The sequence below is a fragment of the Zalophus californianus genome, chromosome 9 (genome assembly GCF_009762305.2).
Source record: "Zalophus californianus isolate mZalCal1 chromosome 9, mZalCal1.pri.v2, whole genome shotgun sequence".
NCBI classification, from domain to species: domain Eukaryota; kingdom Metazoa; phylum Chordata; class Mammalia; order Carnivora; family Otariidae; genus Zalophus; species Zalophus californianus.
The window spans coordinates 102,325,371-102,337,426 of record NC_045603.1 but is presented as its reverse complement, the minus strand read 5'-3'; the positions used below and the strand labels follow the sequence as shown (position 1 = coordinate 102,337,426).

Genomic DNA, 12,056 nt, shown 5'->3' with positions numbered 1-12,056 from the left:
CTGCTGCCTCCACCCAGGACAGCCCATGGCTGTCTCTCCTCTTTGATAATCTTTAAGGTCAAAAACATCACACGTTTCTGGGTGGTCTCGTCTGGCGTATAATCTCCCCGTTTTGCACAAGGCAAAACTGAGACTGCAAAGGGGCTTGCCCCATGCTTCCTGCTCTGGTGAGGCTTCTCCCCGCAGCGGGGCCCCCTCCACTCCAACAGGGGTCTAACCCCGGTGGGGGTCGCTCCCTCTGCGCTCACATTTATTAAGGACTGTTCTTAGGCTCCACTGAGTGCGCCCAGACTTCATCTTCTCTCTCCATCCTGTGTGATGTTAACCATCGTCCTGTTTTCTTTTTTTACTGCATACGAAGAAACAAGCTCACGAAAGGGCCAGTCCTTTGGGCGGGGTGGGGGGTGGAGGCTGCACATATCACATTTCCTGCTGGCATCTCCTGGGCTGGGCAAGCCGGCTGCCTCTTTCCCCTCTCCGGGGACTGTGCTAATGTGTCTCTCCCTGGGGGTTGCTGTCTTACCCACATGCCTGGCGGGAGCCTGTGGCGGGTCCGGAGGGGGCACAACAGGGCACAGTCACAGTCATGGGCCAGGAGCCCCTGCACTGTCAGCAGGCAACACAGAAGCTGCGTGGCCATCCCTCAGTTTCAGAGCTGGCCTGGGCACACACAGAACCCACAACAGGGACCAATCCCCTCCTCTCTGGTGCTTTCTCTGACCCCTGGTGGGGACTTTTTTCTTTCTCCCCTATTTGGAATATGCGTCAAACAACACAAACACAGACCCTGCCTTGCTGAGAGACAAACATGATACCCAGAGTCAAAAATAATTATTTCATTGTAATTGTTTCAAATCCTATGCAGGCGGATGTATTTCATATTTCATAGTGGGATGGTTGGAAAGGCCCCTTTGGGGACATGACATTGAGCTGAGACCTGAAAGATGCGTAGAAGCTGACCAAGGGAAGGGGAGGGGTGGGGGAGAGCTTTCAGGCAGTGGAGGGAAAGATATGCCAAGGCCCTTGGTAGGAAAGAACTTGCAAGAACCTAGAAAGGGTCAGTGAGGCTGCAGGGCAGGAGTAAGGGGGAGAATGGAGAGTGGCAGGCTGTGGGGCCAGGGAGGTGGGCAGGGGCTTGACCAGTCCGAGCTCTGTGAGTCATGAGAGGATTTCGGAATTTCTCCTGAATGCAGCTGGAGACAATAGAGGGACATGATCAGAGGAGTGATATGAGTCAGTTGGCTTTATGAGGAGTTCTCTGGCTGTTGGGGGAGAAGGAGTGGAAAAGGGAGGGCAGGGAACACGAATGAAGCAGGGGCCCTGTGAGGATGCTGCTGCTGAAGTCCAAGTAACGGCTGATGACGCTGGGGTCAAGGTGGAGGCCAAGGGAATGGACGATCAGAGATCTTCCTAGAGGAAGAACTGATGGGAGTGGGTGATGGAGGGAAGGTGGGAAGTGAGGACAAGAGTCAATGGTGAGTCTCAGAGCTCTGGCTTGAGCACCTGAGGGCTGGTGGTGCTAATTTTTAAGTGGAGTCCATGATGGGGTGGACACATATGCGGGAGGAGAGATTGAGACCGTGGGTTGGGACACATTCAGTCTGAGATGGTCTTTTCGGTAGTACCACTTAGTGTCTACTAAATCATCCTCCTTAGCACTCAAAGTCTTGTCTTCCCTATTTCACAAATTAGGACCCTGCCTTGACTCTTCTTTGCCTCTAGTCACTACCCCTTTTCTCTACTCTTCTTTGGAGCCAAAATTCTAGAAGATGTCCCTACCCACGCTGTCTGCACTTGCTCAATCCCATTCACTTTTCATCCCGCTCCAGCCAAGCGTCTACCCCCAGCATTCCATTAAAACTTCTCTTGTCAAAGCCACGTTGGATTCACATTGCCAAGTCCAAAGGCAATGACTTTTCATCCCACCAGCCTCTTGGCAGCACCGAAATGGTTAATCATTCCCTTCTCGAAACACTTCTCTCTCCTGCTCTCCTCACAGCACCCTCCCCTAGGTTGACTCTTTGGTCTCTGAGGGTGCCCCTCCTCCATCCAGAGCCTCCTTCCCCTGGCCTCCAACTTCGGGCCGGGCCCCTAGCCTCCCTTCCCCCTCTTAACAACCTCTGTCTAGGTGGCCTCCCCCATTGCCACGGCTCTGAATGCTCCCTGCACAACTCATAAGTGTGTAACTCTTGCGATGAATTCACCCTTTTCATTTTATTATTTGTCACTAACTAGTTAATTTCCTTTTTGGCTGTTGAACTCATCTGGGTGCTCTGGTGTGAATGGCAGTCAGAGCTGGCCTGGGCATACTCACAAGACCACAGGTGGTGCTAGCATCTTGTGCAGGGAAGTCAGCCTGCACACATGTCATGTTTTAGCGGGTGTTTAAAATTTCAACTTGTTCTCAGTAAATATTTGACAATACCTGGTTTGAGGGATTCTTCAGATGAAATGTCCCCGACCCCAGCATCTCCCCTCCCAAACTGAAAATATACACGTTTATTTGGTATAATTTCACAAATTACTCTAGAGAGCTTGAAGCACAAACATATTCATATGCTAAGACTGAGTGTTCCGAATTCTCAGGGGCTCTGGAGGCTGTTCCCTGGACCTGCAACCCCACCCCCACCCCCCACCGCCTGGCCCTGCCTCCGGGCCCCGCCTGCTTCTCCCTCCCATGGCCACTGCCAAGGCTAAGGGTCTCAACATTTCTCACATTTCTTCAGGACTGTGACTGTGATGGCCTCCTAACCAGCCTCCCTGCCCCCAAGTCATGTTCCAGAACAATCCTTCTCGGACACCCATTTGGTTCTGTCACTCACTTTTCTGCTTCTATTTTTTCCAAGGCTTCCCACATCCCTAGCCTGAAGCCCAAGTTTCTGGGCCAAGCAAGCAGGGCCCTGCTAGTGGCCCAGCTTCTCCTTCCCCTTCCACATAGTGGCTCCCCCTCCTGCAGTCTGGCTCTTGAGCTTGACACTTTTGCACATGCTGTTCTTTCTTCCTGCCCCCCAACCCCAACCTCAAGGTCCCTGATGAGCTACCCATCTCTCCCGGAGTCCTCCTGGACCGCCACGGCCTCCCGAACACGCCTCTGTCTACCGCTGCAGGTGTCCCCTGTGCCATTAACATCTACCTGCCTGTCTTCCCACACGGCTCTGCGCTCCTTCCAGCAGAGGCCGTTCTGTTACTCTCTGCATGCCTGGCGTGTATATGAATTCAATAACTCTTTCTGGGATGAATGAATGCGTGAGAGACCAGCTGGGCGAATGAATGGGACCTGGAGCATGTGCTCAGCTAGGGAGGGAGCCCAGTGGCCTGAGCCTCTGGGAGCTCTGCCCGGTGCCTCAGGATCGCTGGGCCTGCTTTGCCAAGATCATCTGGAGCTGCCTCCGAGACGGGACAGAGCTGCCTAGGAAACAGCCCCGTGGATGCCAGCCCGTAGGCAGTGAGGCAGGGTAGCGGGCACAGGTTTCCCACTTCCTTCAGCCGCATGCGCAAGCGGGTAAGTGATGAGAACCCGGGCAGGCTGGTGCCCATTAAGCCGCTTTCCAGCCGAGCCTGTCTGCACCTGCCCGGGGAGGTGCCGCTGATGGACGAGTGAGTGAATCACGAGAGCTGTTAACTTCTGCTCAGGCCTCCCTCCCTCTCTTTCCTGTGCAAGCACCTCACAGAGCCTGGGGGAGCAGAAGCACAGATGTTCCCTGCATCTGTACAACCAGGTACGACCTTGCATAAAATTGTTAATACTGAGCTGTGCGTGGAAGCAGTTTGTGTTGCAGGGAAATGAAGCGTCGTACACGACTCTGATCAAAATGAATTTCGTCATCTCAACTTTTTTTTTTCTTTTACGATAGCAAGACAGCGCCTGGCAGACAAAGGAACTGACTGGGAGCTGAAAATAGGTAATGATAGCAGTAGGGATTTTTAATTGGCCAGAAGAGACAGCAAAGATCTGGAAGGTGAGGTGCAGGCTGAGCTCAGAAGAGGTGCGAGTGCAGTGCTGCAGACGGCAGGGGGGGCCCTGGTGCTCGAGGCAGGGACTAAGCCCAGGCTCCAGGATTAGGATGGAAAATGAAACCGCCCACTGCCACGGGATGTAGGAACCTTGGTTTTATTTCTGCAGTTCTTGGCTCATACAATTCAATTAAAAATATCCCCATCCGCCAGAGAGTTATTTTTGTTAGGCAGAACTCATAACATGCCCAACAAAGGTCAAGGCTTTTTGGAAAAGTGCAATGTGGCTCAGAAAATAGAGCAGAGGGAAGCTGACGCAAGAGGACCAGCCAGCGTTCCTGGTGACGACAAGGGGACAAAGACCATCTCGTCTGGGAGGGCCTCAGAAGGGATGACTGCCGGTCACACCTTGGGGACTCAGGAACCAAAAGAACTAAGTTTAAACTACCCAAACGAATTCAAAGTCAGTGTGGATGCCTGGGGTGACTCTCCCTTCACTGGGCCTGGCAGCATCCCTGCTTGCCAGGGGTTCTCAAACTTGAGTGTGCATCTGAACCACCTGGCTGGCTTGTGAACCCACCATTGCTGCCGCCAGGGTTCTGACTCAGTGGGTCTGGGGTGGAATCTGAGAATTGATATCACAAACAACTTTCCAAGTGATGCTGCTGCTGTTCCGTGGACCACACTTTGAGAACCACTGCTCCAGGGCACTCTTAATAGAGTGGGCAGAATGAGAAGTCAGGCCTTTGGTGTCAGACACCCTCGAGGCTGAATCTTGTTTCCATCATTGAGCCTTTCAGTTCAGGTCACCTCGACTCTCCATGCCTCACTTTTCCACCTATAGAATGGAGCTGACACCTATACCATCTAGTGGGCAGGTGGTTCTGAGTTTTAAAAGAGACAATGTATGTAAAGCTATATAACAGAGCTTCATAGATGATGGTTTTCATTATGTGCCTGGAGACCAAGGCTGAGTTGACGTACCAAGCGAGTAAGTGAATATGAAGTTCCTTCTCACATAGGTATTAAGACCCTTTCCATCATCAGCAGTTAATTCTGCCTGAAATTATACCTCTAGATGTTCATCCATTAACTCTTTAAAATATCCATCTATCAGGGAGAAAGGAAACGGGATCTAGCTCAGACCTCTTGAGATGTATGAATCAGTTTCTCAGTTTTGCTTTCTTCTCAGGTGAGCAGAGCAAAAAAAGGTGGGTCCAGGGATGGAAGAGTACCTGATTTCATTCAACTTGCCCCTGGCCAGGGGACTAGTCATTTCTTTTCTCCGGGCCTCACTTTCTGCCTGGGTGAGAGGGCTGGACAAGCAGGCCGTGTAAGGGGTCTTCCAGCACCACAGTTCACAACTGGGGTCTGATTAAAATTACAAGGCATTTGGACCACACTTCCCTTGAGATGAGGCAGAGAGGCAGGATGGCGTCGCGTTATGGGCTCAGGTTGTAGACCCGTTCTGCCTGCCCTCAGATCTCAGCCACTGGTTAGCTCTGTGACTGTGGGCAAGCTACCTACTCTCTCTGCTCCCCAGGTCCTTCATTTGGCACAGATTAATAGCACTCACCTCACAGAGCTGCTGCAGAGACGGAATGAGATTTTGCACGTATGGGTCTTGGCACACTGCCTGCTGGCGCACAGTGAATGCTTGATATATGTGAGCTGTCACTGTTATGTCTCACAGCCTCCTCACTCACAGCTGGCCTTCCTACAAACCTCAGGGGAGTGGAACTCCCAGGAAGCCCCTTCCCTAGAAGCCTACTCCCTAGAAATCCCAATTCGAAGAGTGGCCAGTTGAAGCCACCCCTGAGTACCACACAGGGATTGAGAGAGCCCTCCAGAACTAGGGCCCGAGGTATCAGGAAGGGACTGGGTGGTAGGGCTTTGTGTGAAAGTCCAATTTATATACTAATGCGACCAAGCCAAAGGGAGCCTCAACTCTGGACTTGTTCACCCCGCACTTAGGGTCCAAAGATCTCTACACATAAGAGTGAGTGGGTCTGAAACGTTCATGACTCTTTATGGTTAAGGAAAATCTCTTGTCTGTCAGTGTGTGTGTACGTGTGGGATGGTGGGGGTGGGGGGTCAGGGGAAAGGGCACTGGAGAGGTGAGGGGTCAAGGCCATAAACTTAAAGACTTCACTTTTAGAAGAGACCCCCTCCCACAGAGCTGGAACAAATAATCCTAAAATTTATGGAACCAGAAAAGACCTCGAATAGCCAAAGGAATGTTGAAAAAGAAAACCAAAGCTGGGGGCATCACAATGCCGGACTTCAAGCTCTATTACAAAGCTGTAATCATCAAGACAGTATGGTACTGGCACAAAAACAGATGCATAGATCAATGGAACAGAACAGAGAGCCCAGAAATGGACCCTCAACTCTATGGTCAACTAATGTTCCACAAAGCAGGAAAGAACATCCAATGGAAAAAAAGATAGTCTCTTCAACAAATGGTGTTGGGAAAATTGGACAGCCACATGCAGAAGAATGAAACTGAATGATTTCCTTACACCACACACACACAAATAGACTCAAAATGGATGAAAGACCTAAATGTGAGACAGGAGTCCATCAAAATCCTGAGGAGAACACAGGCAGCAACCTCTTTGACCTCAGCTGCAAGAACTTCTTGCTAGACATGTCTCCAAGGCAAGGGAAACAAAGGCATAAATGAACTATTGGGACTTCATCAAGATAAAAAGCTTTTGCACAGCAAAGGAAAAAGTCAACAAAACCAAAAGACAACCGACAGAATGGGAGAAAATATTTGCAAATAACATATCAGATAAAGGGCTAATATCCAAAATCTATAAAGAACTTAATCAAACTCAACACCCAAAGATCAAACAATCCAGTCAAGAAATGGGCAGAAGACATGGACAGAAGTTCTCCAAAGAAGACATCCAAATGGCCAACAGACACATGAAAAAATGCTCAACATCACTTGGCATCAGGGAAATCCAAATCAAAACCACAACGAGATACCACCTCACACCAGTCAGAATGGCAAAAATTAACAAGTCAGGGAACGACAGATGTTGGCGGGGATGTGGAGAAAGGGGAACCCTCCTACACTGTTGGTGGGAATGCAAGGTGGTGTAACCCCTCTGGAAAACAGTATGGAGGTTCCTCAAAAGTTGAAAATAGAGCTACCATACGATCCAGCAATTGCACTACTGGGTATTTACCCCAAAGATACAAATGTAGGGATCCGAAGGGGTATATGCACCCTGATGTTTATAGCAGCAATGTCCACAATAGCCAAACTATGGAAAGAGCCAAGATGTCCATCAACAGATGAAATGGATAAAGAAGATGTGGTGTATATATATATATATATATATATATTTGCAACGGCATGGATAGAACTAGAGGGTATTATGCTAAGCGAAATAAGTCAATCGGAGAAAGACAGTATCATATGATTTCGCTCATATGTGGAATTTAAGAAACAAAACAGAGGATCATTGAGGAAGGGAGGAAAAAATAAAATAAGATGAAATCAGAAGGAAGACAAACCATAAGAGACTCTTAATCTCAGGAAACAAACTGAGGGTTGCTGGAGGGGAAGGGGGTAGGGGGATGGGGTAACTCGGGGATGGGCATTAAGGAGGGCACGTGATGTAATGAGCACTGGGTGTTATATGCAACTGATGAATCACTGAACTCTACCTCCAAAACTAGTAATACATTATATGTTAATGAACTGAATTTAAATTAAATTAAAAAGAAAAAAAGAAGAGACCCCCTCCCTCTATCCCGCTGGATGGTGGCTGTGTCAAGTTTTCAAAGCAGTGGGAATAAGCTCAGAGTCCATCCCTGCCTGCCCCGGGCCTCTTTCCACCCTCCTCCAGACCTATAAGGGTCTGCGTGGGCCCAAGCCTGTTCTCTCCCTCCTGGTGGAATTCCCCAGAAATGAAGTAACCATTCTGAGGTTACACACGGCACGACGGGCAGGACATTCTCAAATAATTTCTTCCTAGTCATGAAAGGCTAGTGCCTCCCAGCCTGTTGAGTTGGACAGGCAATCTGTCTTCATTTCTAAATGTCCCCTAAGAAGAACAAATCTGTTACACTCTGGCCAACACATTCCCAAAGAAGTGAAATAATGCGATCTGACTAAAATGTCAAACTCTAATACTGAGCAAAAAACGGAGTAGACACAGCGAGAGAAGGAACACACAGGAAACTCTTCCGGCAACTCAACCCAAAAGCTGCCCTCCGTGCACTTCCATGGAAATGACAGATACCCCTGCTCTCCCTGTGTGTGTGACTCCCCTCAGAAAAGATCACCCAGGCCAGAAAAGAGCCTGTTCACAGCCAGCAGGGAACGTTCCCCCATTCCCTGGCCTTCAAACTGCTGAGGCGAACATTTCAGAAGGGAAATAGAGCAGAGCCAAATTTCCCAGCCATGTGAAAACTGAGAGGGAGAAGCGTCCAGCGCCCAAAGCTCCTAACCCCCGCTGATGTCTGGAGCTCCTCCGGCCAGGCCTCCATGGCCCTTCCCCCATCAGCACCAGAGAGGATTCCTCAGAGTGCAGGATGGTCCCCCAATGAACGCCTCTCCCTTCCCCGGCAGGCTCCAGCAAGTTCTTGCTGTCTGGGGAGTGGACCTGATCGCAAACCGGACCTGAGGTGTCTGACAAATTGCTCACCCGGCCGGGGCCAGGGTGGGGAGGCATCTGACGTCCTGTGCTTTTAAGTGAGAAAGATAATAATAGAAATAGCTAATATTTGTAAAGAACTGACTAAGCACTTTACATTCATTTTAATATTTGTATGACGTTCCTATTGTCCCCATTTGACAAGTGAGGAAGCAGGCTGGTTTCTCCTTTATAAAAACCAAATCCTTCCCAGGTAAACGGTGGAATGGACGTGGCCTTTTGAGCTCAGGATGCCTTCTATTATTATTCGATACACCCTGATTAAAGACATTCCTTCTTGGAACGGATCTGCTATGGAATCAGGGCACTAAGGGATGAAGAGATCAGCTTCCAGGAGCACCAAGGGTCCAATTGGGGCAGCAATGTCGCAGCATCTATGGCACTGAGCTGTAGGCCAGCAGCTGAGCAGGATTCTGCTCGGCCCCTTCTCTCTTCCTTTTCTCCACAGGCCCACCGGTGGTAGTGGTGGGGGTCCTGCCCCGTCCCCTCCTAGAGGCTTCCACCCTCTAACCTTCCTGCCTGGCTGCATCTTGGAGAGTGCTGTGGCTGGAGCTGTCTCAGTCTCCAAGGGGATGGGTGATTTATGTCCTTTTATTCGGCAAGCAGCTTTGTACAGAACGGACGCGACATGCTGAATGTCACCGGGCGGGGGCAGGGAAGCTGTGCAGAATCCCAATGAAGCCTTTTCCGCCTGGGCAAAATGGCACCGGTGACTTTGTTATTGTGTGTTTTCTCTGGTGGGTGTAAGGAAGAGGCAGCAGATGCTGAGAGGTTGCAGGATAGCCGGCTTGCCTGGCAGGGAACCCCCCCCCCCCCACCGAACCCCAGCGTCTGGCTCCCCTGTGAGTGCCTGCCCCTTCCCGGCTCCCCATCTCGTGCTGGCACCCCACGGGAGACAAGCCAGGCAGGAGGCGACACGGACTTGGGGGAAGAGGGCTCCTTTCTGCGGAGGAGAAACAAGAGGAGCCCTTTCTGTTCCGTGCAGAGGCTGGGTGTGCTGGGGTCTCGGGACCCAGGGCCTGCACGCCGTGCAACAAACCACAAGGGGTCGAGGCGCCCACTGGGGTAGATGGGGGCTCAGCTCTGCACTCCACTCTCCTGACACCCCAAGGCCTGCAGGAGGTTTCTTGGCCCCTTGTCTCACTTCCCACACTCCTCCACTCACCCGGGTCTGTACATTCCCCTGAGGCCACGAGCCACACCTACTCCTCCCTGCCCCCATCCCGCCCTGGCACCGATGCCCAGCGCAGCGCCATTCCCAGCCCAGAGCAGGCACTCCATGTTTGTGGAAGGAATGGTGAGCTCACCGCTCCGGAGCCCGCGGGCTGCCGGGATGCCCCGGTTGCCCGACAAAGCATAGCCTTGACGTTTAGGGCAAACTGCACCATCCAAGTGCACTACAGAGACACCAAGGAATGGGTAAGATGACAGATTCACAGGAGTTGAAGGGACCTTGGAGACGGCACAGCCCAACCCTCTCGCTTTCCAAGTGAGGAAACTGAGGCCCAGAGGAGCCTCCCAGCAGGAGACCAGCAGAGCCAGGGTTCCGAGCAGGCCCTCTCGGGCACAGCTCTCATTTGCCACCACGCTGCCCCTCATCCCTAGCCTGCTCCCCGCCTCAACTGCCAGCCCGGTCCCCAGCCGGCGCCCCTCCCCATCTCAGCCCACACACCCAGTCTCCCCCGGAGGATGGCAGTTAGTTTGCATCGTGCTGCTCTGCACCGGCACCACCACCACCACCGGGCTGGCTGCAAACCCTGTGTTCCCAGCGCGCCAGGTCACTGTGGGCCGAGCAGGTCAGAATTTCAGGGCCAGGCCACACGGGGCCTGGGGAGGGCAGAAGAGACAATAGTCAGGGCCTGTGAGTGAAGCAGGCAGCCCCCAGAGCAGAGAGACAAAGCAGGGTCCCCCAGGGGTGCAGGGAACCGGGGAGCTGGGGAGAACGAAGTGATGAGGCACAGCACCCCCACTCACCCTCCTACAGAGATGGAGGAGTGGAATGGGGACAAAGGACAAAAGCAAACGAAAAGGCCAGAGAGATGAGCCAGATGAAGGGAAGTCTGCCGCAGAAGGAGACAGAGAAAACTTGATCTTTCTATCATTTCCTCAGGGCATCCCCTTAGGGCACCCTGCCTGGCAGGGGTGGTGCTGAGGAGAAAGGGGAGCCTGAGGGAGAGGGAGAAGAAAGGAGAAGGAAGGAAGCACACTTATCAGTTCACTTTCCTCTGCAAGGAACTCAGAGCATCTTAAGCACTAGTGGGGGGGGGGGTCCTGATTGTCCAAAAGGGGGGAACTGGGTTCTGTCAACTAAGGGGCATCCTGGGATTTCAAGGTCCCTCAGATGTGTCCAAGCCCCCCCCCCCCCCCGCCCCGGCTCTTCTGACTCAGTTAGACAACTGCCTGTGAATTTAGGAACGTGACAGGGATTCCAGAGGACCACTGGTCTACCCCTCATAATCCAGCCCCTGCAGTCCACAGGCGTGGAAGCACCGGCTCCGAGGGCAGAGACTTGTCCAAAGACGCAGCACCAAGACTACTGTGTAAACAGAAGCCAGATCTCTGAGCACCCATTCCAGGCACAGTGACAACCTTGCCAGTCAGGCTGCATGACTTCCATGCTCCCAAACCCTTGGGCAGGAGCCCCCTGCCCCCCTACAGCAGGCCCTTGCCTCTCCAAGAGCAAGTACGAAAGGGAGAGGTTCTCTCAGATCCCCCAAGAAACACTTCTGCTGACCTCCCAAGAAGAAAGTGGGGAGAGAGTTGGGGCGGCCTTCAAGAAGGGGGTCTGGAGCAGACTTCATGGGGCCTCACCCTCTCTCTGCCAGGGGAGAGGTGGCTCCAAGGCCCCAAGGATGCCACCCCGTGCCCGGCGGCTCGAGGCTGGTGAGTGAAGAGGTGGTCACCTGCCCGCGCCTCCACGCAAACAGAGCAGAGCACTGGCGAAGGCAGGCCCCTCATCCTGCCCCCATCTGTTGATCTTGGTGATAAACGTATCTTTAGGGAATCACAGTATTTTCTTGCTCTAAAAACCCTCAGTCTAACTCCTCTTTTCTGACTCATGTTTGCCTCCACCAATATGAAACTGAGCCCGTGTGGGGCGCAAGCCAGCCTGTGGGGGCTCAGGGGCTGGGCAGATGGCGGCAAGAGGGTGGGCTGAGGGCCTGTTCACCAGGCAGAGATGGCCCCAGTGTAGACACAGTCCTCTTCTTTTCCAGGCTCACGCTCTTGCCCCAGAGGGTAGCAGGGAGGGAGGCCTTTTGTCTCCTTTGACCGTTTCTATACCCCTGGTGCCTTCAATGGGACCCTGACCAGAGCGCGCTCAGTAAATGCACGACGTCGGAGGAGGAAACAGAGGCTGGTCAAGATACAGTGATGGGCCAAGACTGCAGGGGTCCTGCTCCCTCCCCTGTGTCCTATGGGACCCTG

General features: G+C 52.3%; 1 protein-coding gene across 7 annotated transcripts in view; it reads right to left on the bottom strand.

The window, feature by feature from the left end:
- The window catches only part of IQSEC3 (IQ motif and Sec7 domain ArfGEF 3), a 110,794-nt gene that overhangs the window by 30,649 nt on the left and 68,089 nt on the right, over positions 1–12,056 (bottom strand). The window lies entirely within an intron of this gene.